At 40.4% G+C, this 25,336-nt stretch overlaps 1 long non-coding RNA gene across 22 annotated transcripts in view; it reads right to left on the reverse strand.

Moving 5' to 3' along the window:
- LOC104913264 (uncharacterized) overlaps positions 1-25,336 on the reverse strand; it is a 351,168-nt gene that overhangs the window by 126,426 nt on the left and 199,406 nt on the right. For 3 of the 22 annotated variants that reach the window (XR_014886507.1, XR_014886502.1, XR_014886496.1), the window contains exon 8: positions 3,623-3,752. The exons of 18 other annotated variants lie outside the window; for them this stretch is intronic. This is a non-coding gene — a long non-coding RNA (uncharacterized LOC104913264). Of the gene's footprint in view, positions 1-3,622; positions 3,753-8,717; positions 25,322-25,336 lie in introns of those variants that run through there. One more of the 22 variants, XR_014886513.1, reaches the window with a different exon arrangement.

The following is a 25,336-nucleotide window of genomic DNA, read 5'->3' on the forward strand; positions in this document are numbered from 1 at the left end:
ACATTCTTTTTATTAGACAGTGGTCAGACGTTTCTATGCTCCTAGAAGGAATGATGGAACAGGAGGTGTGGTGCCCCAGGGTTTCCATGCTGTGGCTTCTGCAGCCTGCCTGCTGCCAGTGCGAGCTGTTGGTGCTCGTGCTGCAGAGCTGGGTGACTGCAATGCTCCTGTGCTCATAGCACCCCAAAGACAGCTTTCCCAGTGATGGGAAGCCATTAAGAACAAACCAAACCAAAGAACACATCGGCTCTCGTTACTGAAGTGCGTTCACAGCTCAACCCTGCATAGGAACTCTTGCTGCCTGCTCTTAGCTCTTGGTCTTTTGTGTACCGTGACCACTACAGACCTCCTCAAAGCTGACAAAGAAGACAGGTCCACCTCCTCCACCAGGCTGCCCACAGCCCATGTCATGAGCACACCCACTGTTTTTATTCAGCAGATCGACAGAGAACCTGCAGCCCTCCTGGCCTCCCTTAGCACTTCCCTGGCACCTCCTGCTGCACAGGAGCACGGACACCTCTTGAGCTGGGGCTGCCACTGGGCGCCATTCCAAAAAACACAAACAGTGGCAAGTTCGTGTCCCAGCACCACCAGGGATCTCGTGCTTCAGGAGCCACGGAAGAGGTGTCAGGGCTTCCATAGCATCGGGGCTGCCTGTGGGGACCCTCCTGGCTGCACCCCATCAAGACGGTGCTGGGAGCACCTGTGTGCTGCCCACAAGCCCCTTCCCTCCAGTACCGCTGCCAACTTTCCAAACCCATCAGCACATTCATGCAGCTGCTATTTAAAAATAAAATAAAATAAAAATAATAAGGAAAACCCACAGGAGAAATATTTCCTTTTTTCATCCTCTAAAAGTAACGTTTCTCCTTCCAGCACTCACACTGGCTGGGGGCCCACTGCTGGATTATTTAGTCTGACTCCTGAAGCAGGAACAGATTTATGATTCAAATTCCCATGAAATGGCAGGGCTAGAAACTTTATCAAACTTTATATTATTGGAAAGAAGAGATCCCCAGGAACAATCTAAGCCTTTAAAGCTGGCATATCTCCACTGTACGAAGGAACTATTTTATGCTTTTAGAGGTGTTTGAAATGCGTTCATGTTTTTCCCCATTCCCTGCACTCAGACTGAAAACAACTAAGACCCCACAGCATGTAAGGACGGATACTAAAAACCAGCCTGAACATTTTTAAAATTAATTTTAAAATTTAAAAATACTTTGAATGAAAACATTTCTGAAGGATGTGCTTCAACATAGCACAAGATGTGAATGCAGACATGCTCAAGGAGAGGGACAAAGCCTCATCCCACCGATCAGGCACCTGGAGGTCTGTAATGACGGCTGCTAACAAGGTAGTCCAGACCCATTTCCAACCAGAAGCCACTCTATATCATGGAGTCCCTGAAGGGCCTGAAGGCACAGGTTTGGGAAGCAGGGATGCTTACTGCTAAGTCACTTTACCCATTTCCAATGCACTCTGGGAGCTGGGATAAAATTCTTAGAGCATCCCCTCTTTGAAAAAGCCCAGCAGTCATCTTCAGTGACCAAATGGTAAGAACTGATCAACAGCGCGTTTAACAGCAGGAGTTAACAACTCTGCATCTGTATGATATTTGGTTATTTATACACTTACATATTGACAGATAACACATCCAAGCAAGGATCTGGGTAAAATTTAAAGAAAAATCAGTTTTTTTCCCAAGAATATAGCAAGTCATTTATAGTAGGCAAAACATTTTCCAAATATACTTGACCTTATTAAAAAAATCCTAATTTAGTGAACGTTTCAGATTTTTTTTTTATTAATGTATTTTATCACACGTGTCCCAATTCACTAATAAACCCAGAATTTGACTAGGCTATTCTTAAAGGGAAAGATAGAAGAAAAATATAACTGAAACAGCAAATGGGTCCATTATGAACTCTGCAAATTAATAGCAGATCCTCATTTTTAACATCTTCCATAAAACGGCTTTTGGGTGGAAGAGAGGAGAAGAACAATTTTTCTTTGACCTGTTCTGGCCAAGTTTTCTTATAAAACAATACTATAATGTACCTGGATCCAAAATAAATCCGTCTGCCTCGCAGTATCTCTACAAGAATTATCAGTAATACTATATGTTCCAGTTTCAGATGGTTTTAATCAATCTTTTAGTATCTTACATGTCAGCCCATTAAGCCGGGAATGATCACTTGGACTCTGAACTACCTCCTTTCTTTGTAAAATCATCTTGAGTAATATTAAATCATGTTGTTGGACCCCTGGAATTTCTGGGTTTCATCAGCATTTACCCGCATTTTTCATATGGTGAAGTTAAGGAAATATCTGGTAACATTTTAATTCCACGTCATTCGATGTGGCTTATATAGGTGTGGAGGTACAATTGAGTCCTACACAGGAAAAGCAGATTTTAAGCCCTGGCAGAGCAATTATTTGATTCCCAAAAGATACGGATCTAAATTTCTCCTAGGCACATCTGCCCTGTCTGCTTTTAATTTTGAAACACCAGCTTTAATTTAGAAACTGTACTGTGAGCTCTCCCTTTTGTGAGCAAGAATGACATAATTTGCTGAGCAGAGACCTGGAGCCAAGCTTTTTGTCTTCAGTAATCAATGAGTAGGAACCAATAGACAAATGTTCCCTCACTAATTCCTGCCTTTGCAGGTTATCGCCCCACATGGATCACAGCGTCGTGGGGAGGCACTGCACAGCCCTCCCTCGTCCCCATCACTGCCGACATCACCTCCTCTCACATTCTTGATCAGCTTCCCTGTGGCAACAGCAGCCGCGGATCACATGGAAAACTAATATTAGGAAAGTATTTAATGTATTTATAGCTGTCTTTTAATGACATTTACCAGCTGGAAAGGAGGAGGCCTGCCAGCACCGTGCGATCAATCAGCTTTGAGGAACTCCAGCAAGTGCTCTTGAGACCACCAGCAAGCCCAGCAACAGTGGCTCCGCTGGGCTGCAGATCTTTGGGGCGAATCAAGCTGCCAGAATGTGTGTGCCTGGCCCTTATCACAGGAGGACCTTGAATTTCACCCAGGGCTGAGGCTGCTGCAGTGTACAAACAAATAGTGCTAATTCTTAGGCCACAGTTCAGAAATTTCTGTTTTCTGTCAGCCCAGCGATCTATGAACATCCCATATAAGAAATTGAGCATGCCAATTCTAGAGGACAAGACCTGAGATTGCTGAAGGCTGTGCTTGGCCATCAGCTGCAGCAGACCTTCAGATCTGGAGTAACTGTAGTATTTAGAGACATAGCTTAGCGTATAAGATTGGAGGAAGGCTGGACTGACGATCTTAGATGTCTTTCCAACCTGAATGATTCCATTCCATCTCCTTGCAACAAAACGCCATCAGAAAGAAGTTGTGGTGCAGGAAGACCTACCTGGAAAATTGCAAAGACTAACTCATATGGAAAAGATCATGATTGAAAGATCGAAGTAAAGCAATTTTATGCTTCCCAAAAGATGTGGATATAAATAGAACAGTGCTTGAAAATGAGCAGGCAGAAATGAAACACAAATGCAGAGAGAGAGAAAGTCTTCTAAAGCAAATAAAGGTTTACTATATTTACTATATTATTATATTTACTATATTATACATACCAGAGCTGTCAGGCAATGCAAATTCTCCCTCTATCCCACTGCCTCAGCTCCTGTGACTTGCACGGGAGACTGAACACGATCACCTTGAGCACCGTGTTTGAGCCATTGTCCTGCCGAAGTTCAGACCGACCTGCAGGAACACACACTGCCATGACCACGTTAACCCTGGGAGCTGTGCCCCACCGTTGTGATGCTGAGCATCCACACAAATCCTGGGGAGAGTCCCTGAGGAGATGCTCCAAAATTGCTGTATGAGCATCATGCCAAATTCTCGTTTTAACATCAAGGGGTCTTCAGCCATCTTATCCGAAACTCTAATTGCTCTGACAAGCTGTGGAAAGACACGTCATTTAATGTGTAAACTTATAAAATAATCATGTGCTGTCTGTGCGCTTGATGCTCAGACTGGTGCAATTTCACGAGGGAAAAAGCTCCACTGTTTTGCTGGATTTTTTCCTCTGTTTTGTTGTTATTTTGTTCCCCCCTTTTTCCTCTTAAAAAAAAAAAAAAAAGACTTTTACAGCTACAGTAGGAGTTCACATCTCTCAGTCTTTAAGTATCCATCCCTATTTCCTATCCTTATCAGACTGTACTTAAAATATTTTGGGTCTTGCTACTATTTGCTGTGATTTAAAGTTTCCAGTTTCTTTCAAGCTGAGCTGAAATTCACATTCTGACACAAAAGAAGGGGCTGCCAATGCTCACCACTGACAAAACGGGTTTTGACAGTGAGAAGGCAGAGGATGGAGACTGCTTCACAAGCTCTTGATATTATCTAAGTAATAAAAATAATGTCCTCTTAGAATTGCACAACATTGAATAGGGACAACAGGAGCCCAAAGCATGTAATGCCAAAAGCTGCAGGAAGAAACACCTGAGAAATAAGGCCTTCATGACAGTGATCCCAGCAAAACACCTGTAAGATGGCAGAATTGCTTGAAAGCTCCTAAAAACTTCAGTAGTTTCAAAAAATATATTTTTCTCAAACATGACTTTTTCCCTCCCTTTTTTTTTATTTTAAAAAATTCACTTCAGCTAGTAAAAGATAAAAGCTCAAGTGGGAAAATCCTTTGGGGTTTTTTCAGCTTCTGTGGTTTGGTCTGATATTAAAATTAAATATTTTGTTAAATTGTAAAAATAAATACATAAATAAAATTCTCCAAGCTTAACTAGCAAAATTAATCTGATCAAAGCTCACTTTCAGAAAACTTATCCTAGACATCATTATGGCCTTCAGACAAGCACAAGCATAGCAGGCACTGGGGGCAACCCCTGTTCTGGAAACAGATGCAGACGCCCTTAGGAAAGAGCCTTTCTTTCAAGAACCTGGCAGTGCAGTATTGCTGCTGCCTTCACAGAAAGCCTCACCCACAGACAATCTCCTAACAGAATTTCACGGCTCTCAAAAGGATCCTTTTTTATCGACTGCTTGGACAAGGCCTGGAGATAAAAAGAAGCTACAGCACCTTTTATTGGGTGGTAACGTTAACATGGCAATCAATAGTATTATAGCAGGGTAATAGGTTTTGAGCAAAAGGGGCTGCAGTAACCAAACTCAGAACAAAACTAAGTGCAAAGCTGAATGACTGAAGAACATGTGGGAAGTCTATAATCAGGAGGGATTAAGCAACTACTCCAGGACTTAAGGAGTCTTAGAGAAAGGACAAAATGAATTTCTCTGAACTGCTGAAGCAACTCTAGAGAAAGCTGAAATGATGAATAAGTAAAGATGATGATGTGGATAATGAGACAATGACATTATGCAGTGACTGTCATTTTCCCTGTGTTTGTACAGATTCTACAATCAGGGGACCTGACCCAGGTGACTTCCTCTAGGAGCTTCTGCAATCCAAATAACAAATAAAAATAATGGGATTAAATCTGAATACATGATGTAAACCATCATGCTGCAGGGCATATCCAATCCACCAGCTGCCTAAGGGGAAGGTAAGAAGGAAGAACTTTTCCCCATGGGCAGGTCATTCCATGGCTGCTGTCCCAGAGGTTTCTTGGATCCTCCTCTGAAATGTCTTGTCTTATACTCTTCACCACAAGAGACAGGATACTGAACTAGATGGACAAGCCATCTGATCCACCATGGCAACTCTATGATCTCATAGAGATGCCATGAATAATTCAGGCTTGCTGCAAGAAATCCCTCACACTTCATGCAAGTCAACTGGTGTCTCCAAGAGAAAAGATCAAATAACCTCTTTTCTATCATCACCACCATTCTATCTTTTCTATCATCACCACCATTTAGGTGTCTACTGTGAGTTTACGGGTGCTGCCCTACACAGGCTGTTAAAATGAAACAACTAAATTATGATGTCACAGAGGGCTCAATCAAAGAAAACTTTAACCAATCTCTTTGGTGGCTCAGCAATACTTCAGCTTTTACTGAACATGCATGAAATGATTTTAGTCCTGCTCTTGCTTTGAAGATATCCTCATCAAGTTGAACCATTTGGAGCTTGAAGTTGGTTAGCCTGCCTGGCTTTAGGAGGATTTTCAAGCTAAAGCTATTCTTGCTGTCCCCTCTTTCTTTCCTCACAGAGTGAGCTGCATAGCACCTCTCGTGCTTCTCTGTGACCTGTTGCATGGTGGTAGCTCACATCTTATTAAAACATCTAAAAAAATACTGGGGAAAGCTTTAACTCCAAACTACTTCTCAGAAATAGAAGTTTCAGACAACTGGAAAAGTTACTCTGAAGCTTGGACATCTACTAGGAGAGAAGGATGGCACTTCTGAGAGCACTTCTGAAAATACGCCTTGAGGTCACACTTCTGAGATAATTTTAGAGACCGTGAGTGAAGATCTAATGTGGAACTTCCAGTCTCCAGTGTAAAATACAGTGAATAAAAAGAAGGTTTAATGTCTTCTGGTCTTTGGCAAGGACTAGACTAGCTAAGTATCTCTTGAAAATAACATAAATAAATGTAACTTTATGAATTATTTGCATGAAAATGTATAAGAAAATACAGGATGTAGAAAAACACTGCTAAATTCCTTGTGGCCTTGAGGAACGGACATCTGCAAAGACAGAATCTGGTCCATATTCAAAGGCTGCCTTGCAGAGACAAATATTTGTCTATAATTTACACATTTATCAGCAGACACAGGATTATACGCACATACAGCCTCTATATCTTTACCTTGAATAGGCTTAAATTTCATATGAAATCGGAATGTTGATGAAGAGACTAAGAAAACCTTGTAAAGACAGTTAATGGAAAATGTCCATGTTGGGATAATGTAATTGGTCCCTGCAGAGTATTACAGGTTAGGGCAAAATGTCAGCGACAAAGGAGAAGGAGGAATGAACACACAGGAATTTTTTCCCTTTCCTCAAGGACAGCAAGTCCCAGCCCAGGCACAAGGAAGATGGTGCAAGGAGTTCTTACCTCTTCTTGCAAGGAGGGTCCAAGTTAGGAGTTCTGTGCTGGAAACTTTCAATGGAGAGTTTGTGGGGATCTCAGTGCAGACTGATGGGAGTTTCACAGTGGCTGAGCTGGGGTCGCCAACACTTAGACCACAATCCTCTGATGATGTACTATAAAGTACTCATTATCATTACTCCCTATATGAACCCCGTTGGGGCATTTCTTCCAGTACATTACATCACCAATCTCAATCTCAGTAAAGTTATTGAATACTTTTTTCTGTTTTCATTCTTCAGAGATGAATGATCTGGCTTTCTTCCTCTGAAGCCAAGATACTATCACTGACTTAAGGTGAATCACAATCAAGTCACCTACTCAGATTCCCCAGATGAATATGCACTCTCACAAACTTCAAGAGGAAAAAAAATGCCTCTGGGTATTGTAAAGTGAAGGTTACCCTCCCAGCTGAAAGGGAGGGTAGCTTGCAGGCAGAGATGACCCCGGTGAGTCTGTGTCTGCCTGGGTATGCAACATGTCTGTAACATATATTCAAGACAGATGAAGAGCTTAGGAAGTATAGAAACAAGGATTCAGATGTGTCAGCAAGTATGCACAAAAACAGCTGCTTAAAAATAATGTTTAGGGTTCGCCTTTATGCATTGACAGGAAAGGAATTCAGTGTCAAAGTTGCCTCAGCATTTAGCCACATGTTATTTTACTCCAAAGCACGCTGTGCTCTGATCCTTAATTATTATGATGCCTTCTTGAACTACAAAACCATCCATACACATCTCTCCACACTACCTACCAATAACAAACAGATTTGCTGAGCTAATGACTCTGCCATTCAAGCTGGCAACTAAAAAATAACAATTCGGGACAAATGTAACAGGCAAATTGAAATCCTACCAGGAAAAACGTTTGTGTTATTTTTAATATTATCCAGTCCTTCCAGCCAGACAACACCAATAACTCTATCTGAAGTGGAGTGAGTCAATCAGTCTCCACCCTCAATTACAGTCACAATCTGTAGGAGGGGGATCAGAACAGTCCTTGATGTCCAGACTATGCGCTCTTTGAAGATGCATCTTCTGCCGGGGTCTGTGAGAGACTGAACATACTGTCAGCAATTAAATAATATACCCGTATCATCACCATATAAAAAACACAGCCAATAATCTATTCGCATGGAGATTGTTGCTTTGATTGTCACTAGGATAATCCTAACCATTTTCTCTCCAGCTGAGAATAAAGATGAACTTTCCCCACTGCTCAGAGTCTCCATTTCCCTCCCTTGCTTTCAGTATGCATCTATTCAGACTGTACACTCAGTTCTGATGGTCAGTGAATTCAAGAGTGGGACAGATGGAACCTTGTTACTGCAGTCAGTAAACCAGTTTCTGCTTGAAACACTATTGTCAGATTTTGGAACTGTTGTGGGACATTTTGGAAACTAAATGGGACTTCTGAAGATTAGCAACAGAGCATCTAGTAGAACATAACTTGAACCAACAGAGGGAAGACTCAGGGACAGCTCACCAGGAGTAACCAGGAGTAACTGCATTCCAAATTGACCCATGGGGATGGAAACTGGTCTCAGCTAGATTGCTAAATTGCCAGCTAAAAGAAAAATATATACATATATTGTAGTTCATGTCATACTTGTAACCCACAGGTATTCTGATACTTCCATTTTCAGAAGTTGGTTCAATATTTAGCATATGCTTATAGCATTTTTTTTTTCCATAAGTCAATGGACTAAAAATCAACTCTTTTCTGTGTAACATCACAGGCTGGAATGGAGGAGCTTGCTGCTGTATTCTAGCCTAGACAGCTACTTTTGTCTCTTCTGCTGTTTCTTGCTTAAGAAAACAGTAAAGAAAAAGAGTGGAAAAAAGAACTACATGAAAGAAAAAAAGATAAATGGAAAAGGAAATCTTAATAAGGTTCTTTTTTTTTTTTTTTGAGACTGCTGTATTAAATTAAAGTCATACATAGGTTTCAAAGAAAATCATATGTCGGTGGAATGGTGAGCCCACCTGACAACGCATGCTAACAGAATTGTAAATGTAAAGGGTAATGCTTGTCACTTCCTGACAGCTCTAAATGGCCTTTTAGTTCAGTACGCAGAGCTGTCATAAAAAAACATAAAAATGCATATGCAGACAGCTGAAACTGCAATGCACATCATTATCTGCAAATGGTATAAGTATCCTGAACAAAGGGCCTTCCAGTTTAAGGACAAGCATAAGACATTTTTCTGCCTCTAGCCTTAAAACAAAGTGCTGTCAAGAAAACAAGATTCTCAGTGCCAGAACTGAGGATTTTCTGTCAATCAGCAAGGTGCTACATTTGTACATATTTTTCTGACCCCAAATATGAGAAGAGCATCCTTAACAGATGTGTATTTAACTTCTGGCAGATACATCTGTTTCTTCTGGGTTTTTTTATTTCTATGTCTTTTTTTCCCCCTCAAACACACCGCAGAGCAGAACACTTTTGTTGTGTACTTATTAGTTCCTTCTATCCCAGCTTTTCTGCCTTACTTGTTTAAAATTTCCACATGGTGGCTTCACTGTGATTGTGCTCAGATTTGGGGAATTCAGGGACCAGTGCTAACCAGCTCTGGGAACCATGCATAATAGGCAAACACCGATCTGTTCATCCTGACAACTGATGCTTGATAACGGTTTAAGAGAATTAAAAAAATAGACCACCATATTTCCAAGGTTGCAAATTCATTACCAATGCAGTTTTAAAATACACATTAAAAGCAATAAGAGCTTTGCAAAGATCTTAACATTTCAGAGCAGGGTAGGAAATAAACCTGTTCTCTTCACTCTGCAAAGAGTTAGCAAACAGTGAGATCTGGAGGTGTAGTGCACGCAGTACAGGTGCATCCTCTGACTGCTCAACTCCAATTTATGCAGAACATGTCCCTCATGTGTTACCATATATGATGACATTTCCACTCACATCAGCCCAGGTAAAGGCTAAGAGACCACAGGTGGCCTGATATGGGTTAAAGATCATGAAAAAATTGAAGTTAGGTTTTACGAATTCTATTCCATGACGAATATTCTGAGAGCAAATGGGCATAAGACCTTCTAACCCAAGCCTTACAGTTCAACTCACAAATGCATAAAAGATCAGTAAAGACAGTGTATGATTGGTCTTGGTTTTCCTTCGTGTTTTCTTCCCCCTAAATCTCCAACCAAAGCACATCCACACTGACCCCACATATCAGCATCCACTGCTCCACGTGTGACATAGACCCTCAATGACAACTGAACTTTCAGCAGCAAACAACCCACACAAATATCCTTCACCAACACGATCAGTGGGCCAAGGGTGAAACAGGCTACAACAAACCACATCTTTCCTATTGTGAGACATCCAGATGTGTCTCCAAATTGAGATCTTGATCCCATACAGTTGCCTGCATATTCACTACATTGCATAAGGCCTCTTTTTCTGGGGATCTGTATCCCCTCCAGATCTCCAGCATTTACCTTTATTGCTTTCCATGCTTATCTCCTCCTGAGTTCATGCTGCAGAAAGCACTCTGTCATTTGGGATCTATTTATGCAGCAAACAATGACTGCTCCAGTCCAGAGCAGAATTGATAGTACAGCCCTAGCGTGCACAACATTTTTTATATATCTTAGCAATGTCTTCAATTATCCATCAAATGTCTCATTCGAAGACTCTCTGCTTGCAGCATAAAATATGGGAATATGAATCAAAGGCATTTGGGATTTCAGAACTTCTGAGATCACAGAGCCAAAATTCCAGCTTGCAGGAAAAGTAAGGGAAAAAATGTCAGATGGAAACATTTTCTGTTCATCTCATGGTTTATATTTAAAAAGTGCTGTTTTTGAATCTGTAAATTTGCTAGTATAAAATTACCCTGAACAGTTGCTTAATGGCACCTTAACTTTCCTTTAATTAATCACCTTCAGAATTTCTAGCTGTTTCTGCATTAAAGTACACATTTATCACATGTACAATTTTTATCCCTTTCTCCCAGAATTGCCCAAAGAAACCATCCAAGACTAAGGCTGCAATCTGAAGACTCACTGCTTTTGTATCTGCTCTAAGAAGCTATGGGAACACAACACAATCCTGGAAACACACAGGTTCTGTCTGAGATTGTAACAGTTACCTGGTAGCTCTGGCTGCCTCTGGCTTCTCAGTGTGTTTGAGACATCTGAGGACACAGATATCTGAAGTTTGGGTCCTGTCTCAGTAACCAAATCTAATCCTAGCTCAAGAAAAACAACATCTTAATGCTTACTCAATGGTTTTGATTCCGAAGCTGCCTTTACAGACACCTAAATAACCAAAAACAACTCTGCAGTGTGCTCTCCCCAGAGCCAAAGCTTGCATGTGTGCTTAAAAAAAAAAAAAAAAAAAAAAAAGCTTTGCAGACTGTGTGTGTAAAAGCCCCATCTGGTGATGCCTGACATAACAGTATGTTTCCACTTAATTACTGTACACTTAAAAAACAAACTGTCCATTATTGGCACAAAAACAAGTGAATATATGTCTGTCTGCTAAGAAATTACACTGGACAGAAGAAAAACCTTTCCAACCCATGGAGTGCGTTGATGGTGATGGACCAGACTTCCAATGGGCGTAGGACAGGAAGGGGAAATGAACAGCCAAACCAGTTTCAGGATGGAGTCTGCTATATTTTTGTGAGTAGGTTACACAGCACGGTAATACAGCAATGGAATTGCTCGATAGTCCATGTGACTCACGTTCCTGTAGTCTGAGTATTTCATGAATTTATTATTATAGTTAACAAAAATTGATGTGTTTGATGATATTTAAAATATTTGCTTTTTGAAATCACTGAAGTCATGAAAGGAGCACAAAAGACATCATCTTCACTTAAAAAAAATCTGTTGAAAACGTAAAACACTACAAAACACTTAAAACACTACAGCTGAGGAGTTGCATCATCATTAGAACAACCACCTGTACCAAAGGGGAACAATCATAACATCCGCAGAATTTGCAGAACTCCTTCCTTAAAATTGGCACTAAACTTGATGGTTTCAGAGGAGAGCACATGAAGAGTTAACAGTGTAATTCAATATATAGAGAGGACAATTTTTGATCAAGTAGTGAAATCCGTGCAAGACTGGCAGAAGCCTGACTTGTTTTAATGCCAACATGAACACAAGTCTCCTGCTCAGTGCACAACATGACCAGTTTGGAGACCAAAGTGACCTCCAGCACTACAAAACAAGCAGAGATAAGGTAAAAGCATCAATGTTCTTCTTGCACATCTGGCCTTAGTGACATGTATCTTCTCCTGATCTAACACATGCTTCATTTAGCAGTTCTTTTTTAAGCTTGGCTTTAATATTTCCATGTTTAAGAAGTGATGCTGCCAAATAAAGGCAGAAAGAGTCCTGAATCTGGACTAACACCCACAGCCAAGCACCATCAGTCAAAAAAAAAACAACCAATATTTTAACCACAGTCAGAGCTGGATTTGAACATGCATCTTCCATACAAAAGCTTCTGTATCACATTACTATGACCTGTGCCAGCCAGGCCTCCCTCTCAATCTGTTCCCTTTATATTTACAAGGAAAAAAAAAAAAAAAGAACAAGAAAGAAGGACATTCTTTTATTACATTTTTTTCCCTAAGTAAAATGTCTGTGCTTTCTCTGGATGGTTCCAAACCGATTTATACAAGGTGAATTTGACCTTCAAGAGGCAGAACATCTGGGAATGACAATTAAAGCCATCTGCACCCAAGGCAAGCAGGTTGCTCGCTATCCACTCCATTCTGTCGCCTTCAGAACGTAGAGGAAGGGGGGTAATCTCAAGACAGCCATCCCCTTTTTATTGACTGTCTCCTGTGCTTTTAGAGATATGAAAATACAGAGTCTGACTGTGCTTCTTTCCAAGGAGGTTTAGGGAGGATGGCATGAAAACTTCTGCTGTGCTCTTGAAGATTTGTGCTGCAGGTTCCTTAAGGGTAATATTGTCAGAGCACAGGTTTTCTTTAGTATTTAGTCTAACCTCTATACACTTCACTGCTCATTACTTGGCTTGTCCAAATTTAGTCTCTTATCACCTTGGTATGACAGAGTGGTTTATGCGTTTCCTACTAGCATCCAACTTCAATGGGAGCCAGAGAAAAGATCATCTCATCTCTGTTCCTGATGGCACTGCTTTAAGCTTCAGCTCCATTCCAGAAGGGTGAGGATCTGGAACTTTCTGCACTGGAACATTTTCACTCTAACAACCCAAAGCAGTGTTCTCTGCAGGATTTCAGGGCAATTGGACATTACCAACAGAAGCTTGCGAAACCTTCAAATCCTCTGCAACAAGCTGACTCAGCCTTCTCTAAAACTCAGTTCTAAGAGGTTCTGTTGTTGCTTAAACCAAATACTTTTGACACCCATCAAGCTGCCTACTGCTGTCCCATTGTTTTTGCATGTACTCTTCTAGCTGCCCATACCATTTGACTTTTCACATCATACTTTGCTGGTGACCTCTTTTTGGGACAAAAGTATTTTGCTCTGTATGGTTTCCACAGCTCCTTGCACAGTAAGATTTGAGTATCTGTCCCAAGATGCTAAAGCAATGCAGAAGACAAACAGCACTAAAGGCATTGGCTGTATCATGTAGCTGTTTGCACAGAAGCCATATACTCACTTTTGGACAGGCAGAACAACGTTAATGACCTGTCTGGATAACCAGACTTCACTGAAGTTTCAAAAGAAAAGAAAAAATAAAAAGTTAGAAGATGAGAGGGGAAAAAATAAAATTTAAAAAAAAAAAAGAAAGAAAGAAACCTAATCCAGAAGCAGATTCTGTGTGTGTGTGTGTGTGTGTGTGTGTGGTGTTGTAATCTTATTATTTTCATTTCCTCTTTGTTTCAATTGTTTTAGCCTACTTAAGAGCTCTCTGTGTGCCACCTATCGGTCCAATTCATGCTCAGTTCCTCTTCACAGGAACGCAGTGGTGGAAGAGTCATGCAGGGCCAGGGAACTGGAGGTGGAAGGCCAGATTCTGTGTATGGCAAAAACTATCCAGAAAACAGGGAAAGGAAATGTGTTTTTCTAGGCAGGTTGAGCCAACTGCAGCCCAAAAGGCAGTCACAGCCCCATTTCAAGGTAGGGGTGTTGTTCAGATAAACCAGCAACATGAAATTACACAAGCAGAAAGATATTTTAGAAAAATATTCCACACAGTGAATGACATACTCCAGTATTATGTTTTTGGAGACTTAACCCTGCCATTTTTCAGTGAGAAATCAAACACTTAAGGAATTAACCGAGATTACATTGACAGGTGTAGGTTCCACAACAATTCCCCATATATATGCCCCGTAAACACCTTTCTTTCCAGTGTCAGTCATACATTCATTTTTTACCACAATAATTCTTTGCTAAGATCCCATTCCCATAATAGAAAGGGGAAAAAAAATGAGTGACACCTCAAACAATATTTGATAGTCTAACAACAATTTCTAACTTCAAAGACTATCTACATAAAAGTTGAAGACTTTTGCTACAAAACCAAACCATTGGGAAATCATTTTCCATCTGACATCAATTCCCCAGCTACTAGAATGAAGGCTTTAGCTAAAAGTGTAACTTTTACTAGAGGTTCTTTAACATTTTAATCTAAGCTGTAAGAAAGTCTGAGCATAGTTGGGTTCTACTGAACGAGAATTCGAGAATATGGAGCTACTCCACAGATTATAAAGGGATGGCCTGCAAGGCCAGCTGGAAAGCATTCAGATATATGGCTGAGTAACACTGTTTTAACATATTTGGGTATAGAAAGATTTGATTATTAATCCCAAATCTTTATGAATGCAAAAATATAAGAGATAAAACAAAAAATATCCCCAGCCCCCAAAATAATCTTGAAGGAAGTGAATGAATTTTTCACAGGTAAATCATTACAGCAAATGATTTCCACCATAATGAACCCACTGGAGCTATCTGTAGATGCAGGTATACAAATCACTAGAAGCAGAGACCGTTTTCCCTTTCCAGAGATACTGGCTAAGCCCCACAAACAGTATTGTTTTGTTTTTTTTTTTAAAGCCCTGCTTTCATTTCTAGCTGAAGAGGAGATTGCATGTCTAAGACATCAAGTTGTGACCTTGTGGCGAGTTAAATGGGTGAGCATGTTAAGAGGCTTGTAAATGTATCTGGACCTTTTTTTTTTCTCACCATCTGTTTCATACTTGGTATCTTGATAGATAGCTCAGCTTATTACCCACCACTAACGTCATCTCTGTGCAGAAGCCTTGTTATTTGAAATACGGGGTCTCTCCTTTGTGTAGCAGTGACTAAGGACATCAGAACCCACTTGAATTTGTTTTAAATGAATTAAATTGGTAACAGGCAGCATTGCTGAGTACCGGTTTCCAAGTTACATGGTAGAAGTTTAAACGATTAAACCCATTTAATGTACGAACCAGGCACTGCCTATGGCAGAGAAGAGTCAGGTTTTCCAGTGAAACATTTGCCTGGTAGTTAACATCGTGCAGAGGTATGCAGAAGCTTTTGCCAGGGGAAAGTGAAATAATTGATGCAGCTGAAAATGACCTTGATCTTAAAGTCATTACCTCATTCCTTGAAATATCTGAAAATACAATGACAGAAGCAAGGGCCTGAGTGACTACCGTGACTTTTACTTTGTCCTGAGTACCAGTGTGACATGGGTACATGCCAACAATAAATCATTTCCCTGGAATACACAACAGTAAAAAGCTAGGGTCACATTTTCAAGCTGGCTTCTCTTTTTTTTTTTTTCTCTTTCTTTTTTCCTTTTTTTTTTTTTTTTTTAAATCTGTTGGTTTTGTGTCTCTGCAGACTTCACATGACGTCCTCCTGTCTGCCTACGTCTATTTTATAGATTAATGGTACCTGTAACTACTCAGCTGAAAGGTAAAATAATGGCAAGGGTGATGAAACTGCATGCTCCATGACATAGGAGGGTGACTCATGGGGTCAGGAATGAATTCCTGCCTTTCACCACTGGCAGAGCCTTGTACTGCTACTGAAGTACTATGCATGCTGAACAGGCAACAACACACCTGGAGGTGCACAGAAGACCAGAAGGTCCTCTGGGTTTACCTGCTTCCCAGATAGGAGGGACAGGTACCACAGATACCACATACCACAGATCTTATTCTTGCAGCCTCTGGGCTTCTCTTCTCTACCAAGAAAGGCAACTTGTGCCTTATTAGAAAGCACAGGTTTCCCACCCAACATGTCAGATGGTACCTATACTTACAAATCAGGTTAGGTAAAAGATGGCAGACCTGTGCCTTTTCGCTTTGCATGCAAGCACACAAAGAGCAGATGGGATATGCTAGCCCAAAGAGAAAGAAGGTGTTTTAAATGTAGTGTGAAGTTGAACAACAAACATAGCTGTGACGAAACATCGTCTGCCAAATGTTAAAAGACTTGATTAATGCAGCAAAATGTCACACCAAGCAGTTTTGCTGCAGCCAGCTGTCACAGGCAAAGCAACCTGCATCTAAAACTGCACTGGGATGGCAGGTTATGGGAGGAGCTCTTAGCCCAGGAGGAACCTGAGAATCTTACATTTAAGAAAGCTCCTTCATAACAAGGGCATGAACTGGATCCAAAGTCTGCTGTGCAACAGAAGCACATGTCATGGTCTAAGGAGTGCAAGCCAGGAAACTCCAGTGGTTTTCGTGGAATTTCACCTCCTGCAGGACAGCCCATGGCTCTGGGAGGCAACACACTACCAGCACAACATAGTTTTATCCTTTCATTTCTGTCCTTCTGTCTTCCCTCTTTGCAGCCTATCACAGCTAACACTGCGAAGGTATCCACAGCTGGGAAAGATGCGACATTCTCAATGCATTGTTCTTTATTGATACAGAAATGTGTTTTCCTAAATTTAAATTAAATACACATCAAAGTGTTACAAACGCTTACTTGTGTTACAAAAGATGGTTAAGTGTTGGCAGGATACCTATATCCTGTACCCACCAAAGTCAAATTCAATTTCTCATAAACCCTGCCTGGATTAATTTTAATTTAATTTTATGTAAACAGTGCCTCGTAACAGTGGCAGCAGACCTCACCAAAGAACCAGAGGTTCTGTTTCCCAAACCAAACACAGCCCAGATCTCTCAACTCAACTAAGGTTTGAGCACAGATCTGGATTTACTCAGAGTTCAATTTGGAATCCAATTTTATAATCAATTCTTCGTTGTTTAAATCAATGCTGCTGATATAATGCATCAGAGAACCTATCCCCTTGATGGAGGATTTTAAAATGCTGTATTTTATGGCTATGTCATCACCAGGCATTTGTGGCTTTAAAACATTTGTGAAATAGGCTTTTCTGGTAAAATCTTGTGTGGTCCATTAAACATACAATACGCAGCAGAGGAAATACTTGATTATGCTTACACACTTTTCTCTGTTTCTGGTAATGCTCCAAATGAATGCAGTTTTGCCACATGGTTATCGGTTCCTAAGATGGCTTCTGAACTTTGTAATGTTACTGTTCTGCCTTGCAACTGACAGGTTAGCTCGGACTATATTAGCTTAGAGCCAGCCTCAACAGATACCTTGCTTTTTCTCCTGATATTACCATTAAAGCTAATTTCTAGGAATTCCATTCAAAGGCAGCCATGCAAACAAGCCTTTAACATACTGCATATATATAAACGCTTTTGCAGCACTCCCATATGTATATTTTGTTTGCTTGCGTGCTATACACAAAACACATGTGGAATCTATAAGCATAACAAACAGGATCATTAACTGAAAAATTAATCAAGCTCATGCAAATTGAGGGAATTTGCACCATTAGTTCTATTAGAACTCAGCAAAGTGTCTACATAATTTAATACTTTCCTTCAAATCTCACTACAGGAATCCAACAGTTCTTAGCTGGCAGCACTGAAAGTGTCATTTTTCTTTGGATATGGATAAATAAAACAAGGATTTTCAAAGCAGATGTATAAATAAAGTGACATACACATTTTTGTACTTCATTCTGCGTTACGAAGCACAGCTCCTTAACATATGCCACTGAACAAAAAAATCTACAGGTCATCAACTGCAACATACACAACTCGAAATAAAAGACATCCTTTAAGAGATTAAAAAAGTAACAGTCCACAAATAGAAATTCCTCCATTTTAACGGAGTGAATCTCCTGACTGTTGCTTCCTAAATTCTAGACATTGCCTGAAAGATTTGCCACATTCTTTATTAACAAAGTGACCATACTAAAGAAGGGATGTTTGTATGAATTTAAACGAAAACTCAGAATTATTACTTGGTGTTATGAACAGCAAGAATTCTTGAAAGTTGAGGATGGAGACAAGTTGGGTCATCTAACACAATTCCCCAGCAAGGAAGCCCATCTTTGACGTGTTTAGTAAATCCAAACAGCCAACCCATAATTATTTCCTTACCACAACATTCAGATCTTCAGCACCAAGCAGAAGACCAGAAGCCATAAATTTAGCACACCATAAGATGGGAACAGGAGAAAGCCCAAGAGACTACCAATGCGAAGGAAACAGGCTACAGAGAACACGAGTTGTTTTTGCCATTTTCACAAATTCAAAGGATTCAGCATTATCTAGTCTTAAATGAATATCACATTGTTTCTTCAGACACCACATTGCATTCAAAGTAATTAAACACAACAAAAAAACATGTTTCCAGTATTCATCACAGATACCTACTGGAGCTTCTGAAGTACACAGAGGAAAGCATGCAGCAATTTAGAAGAAGAAACAAAAAATGCAGTCTCTGGAAATTACTGGATTGAAAGAAAGGAAATAAGATTGCAGTGTTCTAAGTTAAACTCATCCTAACACAATCACCAGTGAGAATCACTGGAATATATGGGAAATCATTAGCATAAGTGTTCTCAAAACTCAAAATTAAAACAATGGTATGGGTTGTTTTTTCTTAGTATTCCTATAAGCAACAAATGCAATGAAACACGATTTCCCACCCACACCAAAATAATGTTTGGCTGAGCTCTATTTTTGGTGCAAATATTTCTCTGTTGAGACAGCTTGCTCATGTCCTCATCAGAGTCTTGGAACAATTTTCTGGCTCTAATGCATATTCACTGTGTCACCGTCAGTAAATCATATCATCTGCACACCACAAATTAACATCTGTAAAATTGGGAAAGCCAACTCTTTTTAGAAAGTTGTTGTGAAGCTCAGTTAGTTCACCACTAATTATTTTGTTTAAAGTTATTTGAAGATGTTTACAGCTACATATGATTTTTGTAATCAGTAGTAGGTCTGAATTACTTGGGTAAGTAATGATCTCAATGTTTTAGTCCAATCTGAGCTAAGCAAAGTCAATGTAGCAGGGAGAAAGTTCGAACAGATTCCCGTGGGAATGGAAGGAAAGAGCTTGCATTTAAAAGAAAGGAAATCCAAATCCTCATTTGCCCTTACTCCATAACAGACCCCACCCAGGTTTGTACTTCTTCCAAAGCACAACTTGCCTGTATAATGTGACCATCATAAAAGATCATACCATAACTGACAATGCAAAGAAAAATTGGAGTTTAACATTATCAGAATTACTTGGATTTACTGACACTGATAAGATTAAATCCCCAGGGGCTAGGCTGTATTGCTAACAGCGAAGATGAGGAAGATAAAACAGAGGCAATTATTCTGTACTTCATAGAAACCCGACCTAGAATTCCCCGATGCATCTCTGTTTGCCTGACATGTCTCAGAGGCCAACTCTTGGGATAAAAACATACACTCATTTTCTGCTGCTCCCCTTGGAAAATTCTGCATTCTTGAAGATGCAGTCAGCAGCCAACCTCAAGCACTGGTACTACTGGTGCAGGAAGTTCCTACGCATGAGGTCTATGTGTCCCGTGCACACACACATTCATTACAGGGAAACCCACCCAGAAGTTAACTCTGAGCAAGTCCTATTTCTTGATGTGAACAGAATGTCAATCAGGATGCATCATTAAAGACCTAAAACACTGACTCAAAGAGACTTGTCTCTCTAGGCTGCTTAATAAATAGGGATAAACTCATCCATGGGCAATTTTGAGCAGGGATCTGGGATCTCTGAATTATTTTCTTGTAGAGTTCTTCCTCTACTAGCAGCAAGAGTAATCTCCTAGCAGGTACCATCTAGGATCAACTTCTGGATGATAAAAGAAAAAAAAAACAACCAACAACATACCAAAACAACAAAATCTGCTTAACCTCCGTGCTGATGGCACTTGGGTATGACTGGAACAGGCTGGCTTGAGGGGCAACATTGTGATGTCTGCAAGGTCCTTTCCAAGCACAGCTGAGTCATAATCTTAAAGGAGGGGAAAAAGGCTTTGTCCCTTTTGTGTCCAGACATTTGCAGGTCCTGGCATCTCTGCAGGCTCACAACAGAAGACTTATCTTATTCATGCTGTAAAAGATCTGGAACCTGATGCTTGTCTTGGACACTCAGTCCTAACCCAGCAGGATTTCTCTCTGATGCTCTCTTTTCAAGACAAGCGTCAGCAGGTGATGAACTTTGCATTCTTTCACTCCTACAGCTTCAGAGCCTGGCTATCTATTTCTGCAGAATTTATCAATGGTAAATGTCAAGCATTTTGGTGTTTGTTTTTTTTTTTTTTTCACACCCATGGTTCTGGTGTCAGAGAATAAAGGAAAGAAAAATAATAGCCTTTTTCCCTTCCTTTATTTTTACAAGACTTTACACTGGAGTAATAGAGCAGTGCTGCTTGGTACACAAACAATACTACGTAGCAGAGAAGATTCCAACATATTTGTGTGGCATCCTCTTGGCCTTGCCCACTGAGCTGTGCTGGCACATCTGAGAAATGCGTGTGATACAGCAATTGCACACCTTGCAGGGCTCAACTGTACTAAATAACTATTGTTAGCTTTTATGTTGATTTTACTGTTTGCATTAATTAGTTACATCTCATAAGGCAAAGGTCTTATCATCATACATTGTGAGATCTTCATTAGCTGAGCAGACTGCTTTTTCAGCTCAGAACACCTTCAGCAAGTGCCCTATGTTCACTGTGTCAGAGGTTACAGCAGGGATTATTGAAGTGACGATGAATATTGTACTGTAAACCTGCCTAAGTGAACTAAGAGCTGGTGTTGGTCTAACATGACCGGACAAAGCTGAGACTTAGAACAGCCTTGGCTAAAGTAAAGCAAATTATTTAGCATGAATTGCTTTAGCCCTCATGCCTGTTTCTACATCATTCATATCTTGTTCTGCGGATTTACTCCAATAACAAATTTACACCTATGAACCATTTATCTTTATTCTGCCTTTCACTAATCCTTATACAGTGCCAGTTTCAAGAGCACTGAACTCCAAACACACACATAATGCTCTTTCGAAGTCCAGAGAAAAACCCAAAGCTGACCATCTCAGGCTTTCAGTAGGGCATAAGCACATCCTTAGAGGCTTGACTAATTCTAGATCACCTCACTAGTGAAGCTGTACAGTACAGGTTTCTCCTCTCCCAGTGAGTCACTCCCATGGTGAATGACTCCATGCCAGAGCAGTGCCTCACCTTCCCTTGGGGACTCCAGGCTCTGCCCTCCTGCAGACGGCCAGGACAAAGGCCAACCCAAACCACCAACCCACTTCTCACGCAACAACACATCCTCCTGTTCCCCCAGCAGCTGTGAAACAAATGCAAAAACACCTCGTTTGCACGGAAGCTTGCTGGAAGAAGAACAAGAAGGGAACAGAAATATGATCAGATTGCTTATTCATTTGAACCAACACTTCTACTGGCACATCTACTGCTGCTCTGAGCAGCTGCCATAAAGTCCTTCTGTAAGCAATTTCTTTTTAAACTCAGATCCTGAAGCCATCATAACTGATCATAGCCAACATAACATGTATCTTTTCCTGGAGACTGTCAGACACCACTATCCCTAGACTGGTGCATCATGAAGGTAGAAATCAGATCCCTTTCCCAAGCTCTTCGTAATACTCCCTCTCTTTATTAAGAATGATTCCTCAGGAAGTACTCTACCTATTACCCACATGTTAATACCAGCTTAGGTTTCATTATGACTAAACGCCATTACAGTGAATTCCAAATGAATTATTCATTATTGGCTCCTTCTTTTAATGCCTTTGGCATGTGGCATGTTTTCCACACTGCCTGCAAAATGTCTGTGGTAGGAAAATGCTCCTAGGTGTCCTCGGCAGCTGGAAACTGAAAATCTAACTGTTTTGCTTTGCATACAACGGGGGAAGCTTAACATCTACGTACACCAGAGAAAGCCTTTTGCTTCCCATAGTTACTTACCTTAAAGTCAGTTTAGAATAGACTGGAGGAAGGATGATACACCTAATCTGGTTCTTCAAGTGAGAGGTGTGGTTTTGCTTAAAAATAAAAGCAAATACCATCTTCATTACTTTACATCACAACTACTGCCAACAAAAACGCTCATGTGCCATAAAAACTAAGAAAAATCCAAAAAAAATCCAATGCACTTCAGTTCTTTGACTGAAATTTCTAAAGTGGAAGGTTGCATTATTTCCCCATCTTTTTCCTCAGCCTGTTGTTAGTTTCCTAGGCAAGAAAACCTTCAGATGTGGCAATGGCCATCAGAGCAGAGGTAACGAGTAATTTAGCCAAGCTGTCACCTCCTCTTTTAGCTCAGCAACAGTTTATTTTATCCATTTGCTTTCACACATGCTCCTACTGGAGACTTATCCCAAGGAGGCAGTCATTTCCCAACCTGGTACATTACATCCTCTAGTTTTCTCTCCCCAAGAAGTTGAGCTAAAAGGAACTGGCAGAGCCCAAAGTCCATTCTTGCATGACAGCTGGAGACTAGCACCTGATGGGCCTAAAAAGAGATGGATTGTCAAAAAACCCTACCTGAAAAAGATATTTTGTGTCTAACTCGAATGAGAACCTCCTGCTCCTCTTCTCCCTGTGCCTGAGAACATGGGCAGAAGACTGGACCTGGTCACATTTATCACAACGCTGTCTTTTGCAATGGCCAGTAATGGGCATTTAGGAGAAAATATATCAGAAGTGAGGCAAGTATGAAATCCTCCATATCTTCTCCATTTCAAGTAATTTGTGGTTTAAGGACTTCCTGAGCTGTAGCCTACATCTACGTCATCTCATTTAATAGCCCTTTAGAGACCTTTGATTCCAATTCACTTTGTTGCCTTTTGAATTTCGTACTTTCGATATCTGAAACATCCTGTGGCAATGAGTTCCGCAATTCAATTATGCATTGTGTGAAAAAGTGGGTTTTGTTTCTTTACAGCCTGTTGCACAATCATTTTATTTGGTACTGTTTCCTATTATGAGAAATAGCTAATAACCGTTCCCAACAATCACTTTTCCATTTCATTGCTCATTTTAGACTGGCAATGGACAGACAATACAGGAAAGTACAGAAATTGCAAACTGTAAACATGTGCAAAGGTTTGCAAGAAAGATCAGACAGAGGGAAGGGAAGTTACTTTGCATGTAAGTAGGTTGCACTGAAAGTAATGCCTCCTATTTATTTCCACGGAAATGACAACAGATACAAAGAGCACAGTAAGACTATTCAACAGAGCAAATTCTCAGCTACAAAACATTACTTTTCAATATAGTCACCACAATTAGATATGCATTTTTTGCCAGCAATGAACAAGAGCCTGCATGTCATGCTTATAAACATCTGCACTGTTGCTACTGCTGAAACACATTGCTCACAGCCTCACTGTGCTAACTTCCACTGTTTGGTCTCTACAACTGTTCAGCAAGCATCAATGAATGCCAGTGGGTGCCACCTACCCCGCACAGAGGAATTCAGTGCCGTACCTTTGCTTCAAACAAACTTCCATGTCAGACACCATTGTGGCAGACTGCCCCTCTGCTGCCATCTGCCACACAGCAACATGTAATGGGATACCGGTGGGAAGGTTCACCCTCTACTACCACAACACCAACATCCATCTCTGATATTGTGTGCTAACACAGTGAAGTAGAAGGCATTACTTTCAGAGCAGTATTTATATAAATATATAAATGAACTGTTAGCATCTGCATAGGCTTAAAGCCGGATAAACATGAGAAAATGCTATTCACTCCATATATCTTCCTCCCTGATCATATCTCAGGAACACAGGGAAAAAAAGCTGCTCCAGTCTTTAATAATACTTTCATTGAAACAAATGCCTCTGTAGTATCTGACACCCATCCTGTAAAAGTAGCAGTATTTGAAATCACGCTCATTAAAGTTTTCTTCCTAACAGTTAAAGTGTTCTCAATTGCTTTTCTGAATAAACACTATGCTGAAGTATTCATGCTATTCCCTTGCTGTAAGTATCATGGCAATGTTAACTAAATAAATATGCAAGAGTAAAAAAAGTTTTTAAGAGAGACTCACTGTATGACTACTAGCTGTTGGTACTTGATGTAAAATATCTAACTTACAAAAGCACTCTGGCATGTTTTTGGACAAGCCTTATCAATAGCTCTAATGAGAAATGACTAACAAAGGACTTTTTGTATAAATGAGATGGTTGCAGACAGAAGGGAATTTATTTTGAAGGAAGAAGAATGAAGCCTAGTGTTCTTACTCACTGGCCCTTCACCTAGAGTTGTTTTACTGTTGTTTGTGTGTATCTTAAGTACTGCGATGAACAGCATACGCTATTACAAGAATGCTTTTTCCCTCTGACTTTTGTTCCCCATAGCCAAGCACCGCTGTCATTATCAGATGGCAAAAGTAAACTAGTAATATCCTAAAATCCGTTTTCTTAAATAGTCTCTAGGAAAACCTGCCTGTCATGTAAGTCAAAGGTGGGGACATATCATCAGGACACATTTAGTTTCCAAAACCACACTAAAATGAACATGAAGCTATACATAATCTCATCACTTAATTGAAATTTATAAATGCAAAAAACTCACTTTTCTCACTTTTTGAAAAGTCTGTTTGAGACAAGGTTGGAATAAAGTTAAGACTGATGTAGCAGTGAGTGCTGGGGAGTGATGTTTAGTTCACCTGGAAGTAAGGAGGCTGAAGTCAACTCAATGTTGAAGTGCTGTTTCTAACAGGCATAAACTTGCCCTGAATCCCGGCAGCGCTGTTAAAACCTTTCCCCACTTTGCAGCCAAGGGCCTTTGATAATTTACTCCCCATACTGCAAAAGCGCAGAACAAACACAATGCTGACCACTTGATTTGAAGCAGATTAACATCCGCTGAAAGATTCCCATAAACTTCAACTGGCATTGGATCAGCTCCCTTAACATCTCGCCGTCTAGCAGTCAGAATGAAGTGCTGTAACACAGGATA

The sequence above is a fragment of the Meleagris gallopavo genome, chromosome 15 (assembly GCF_905368555.1).
Source record: "Meleagris gallopavo chromosome 15, MGAL_WU_HG_1.1, whole genome shotgun sequence".
In the NCBI taxonomy this organism is placed as follows: Eukaryota; Metazoa; Chordata; class Aves; order Galliformes; family Phasianidae; genus Meleagris; species Meleagris gallopavo.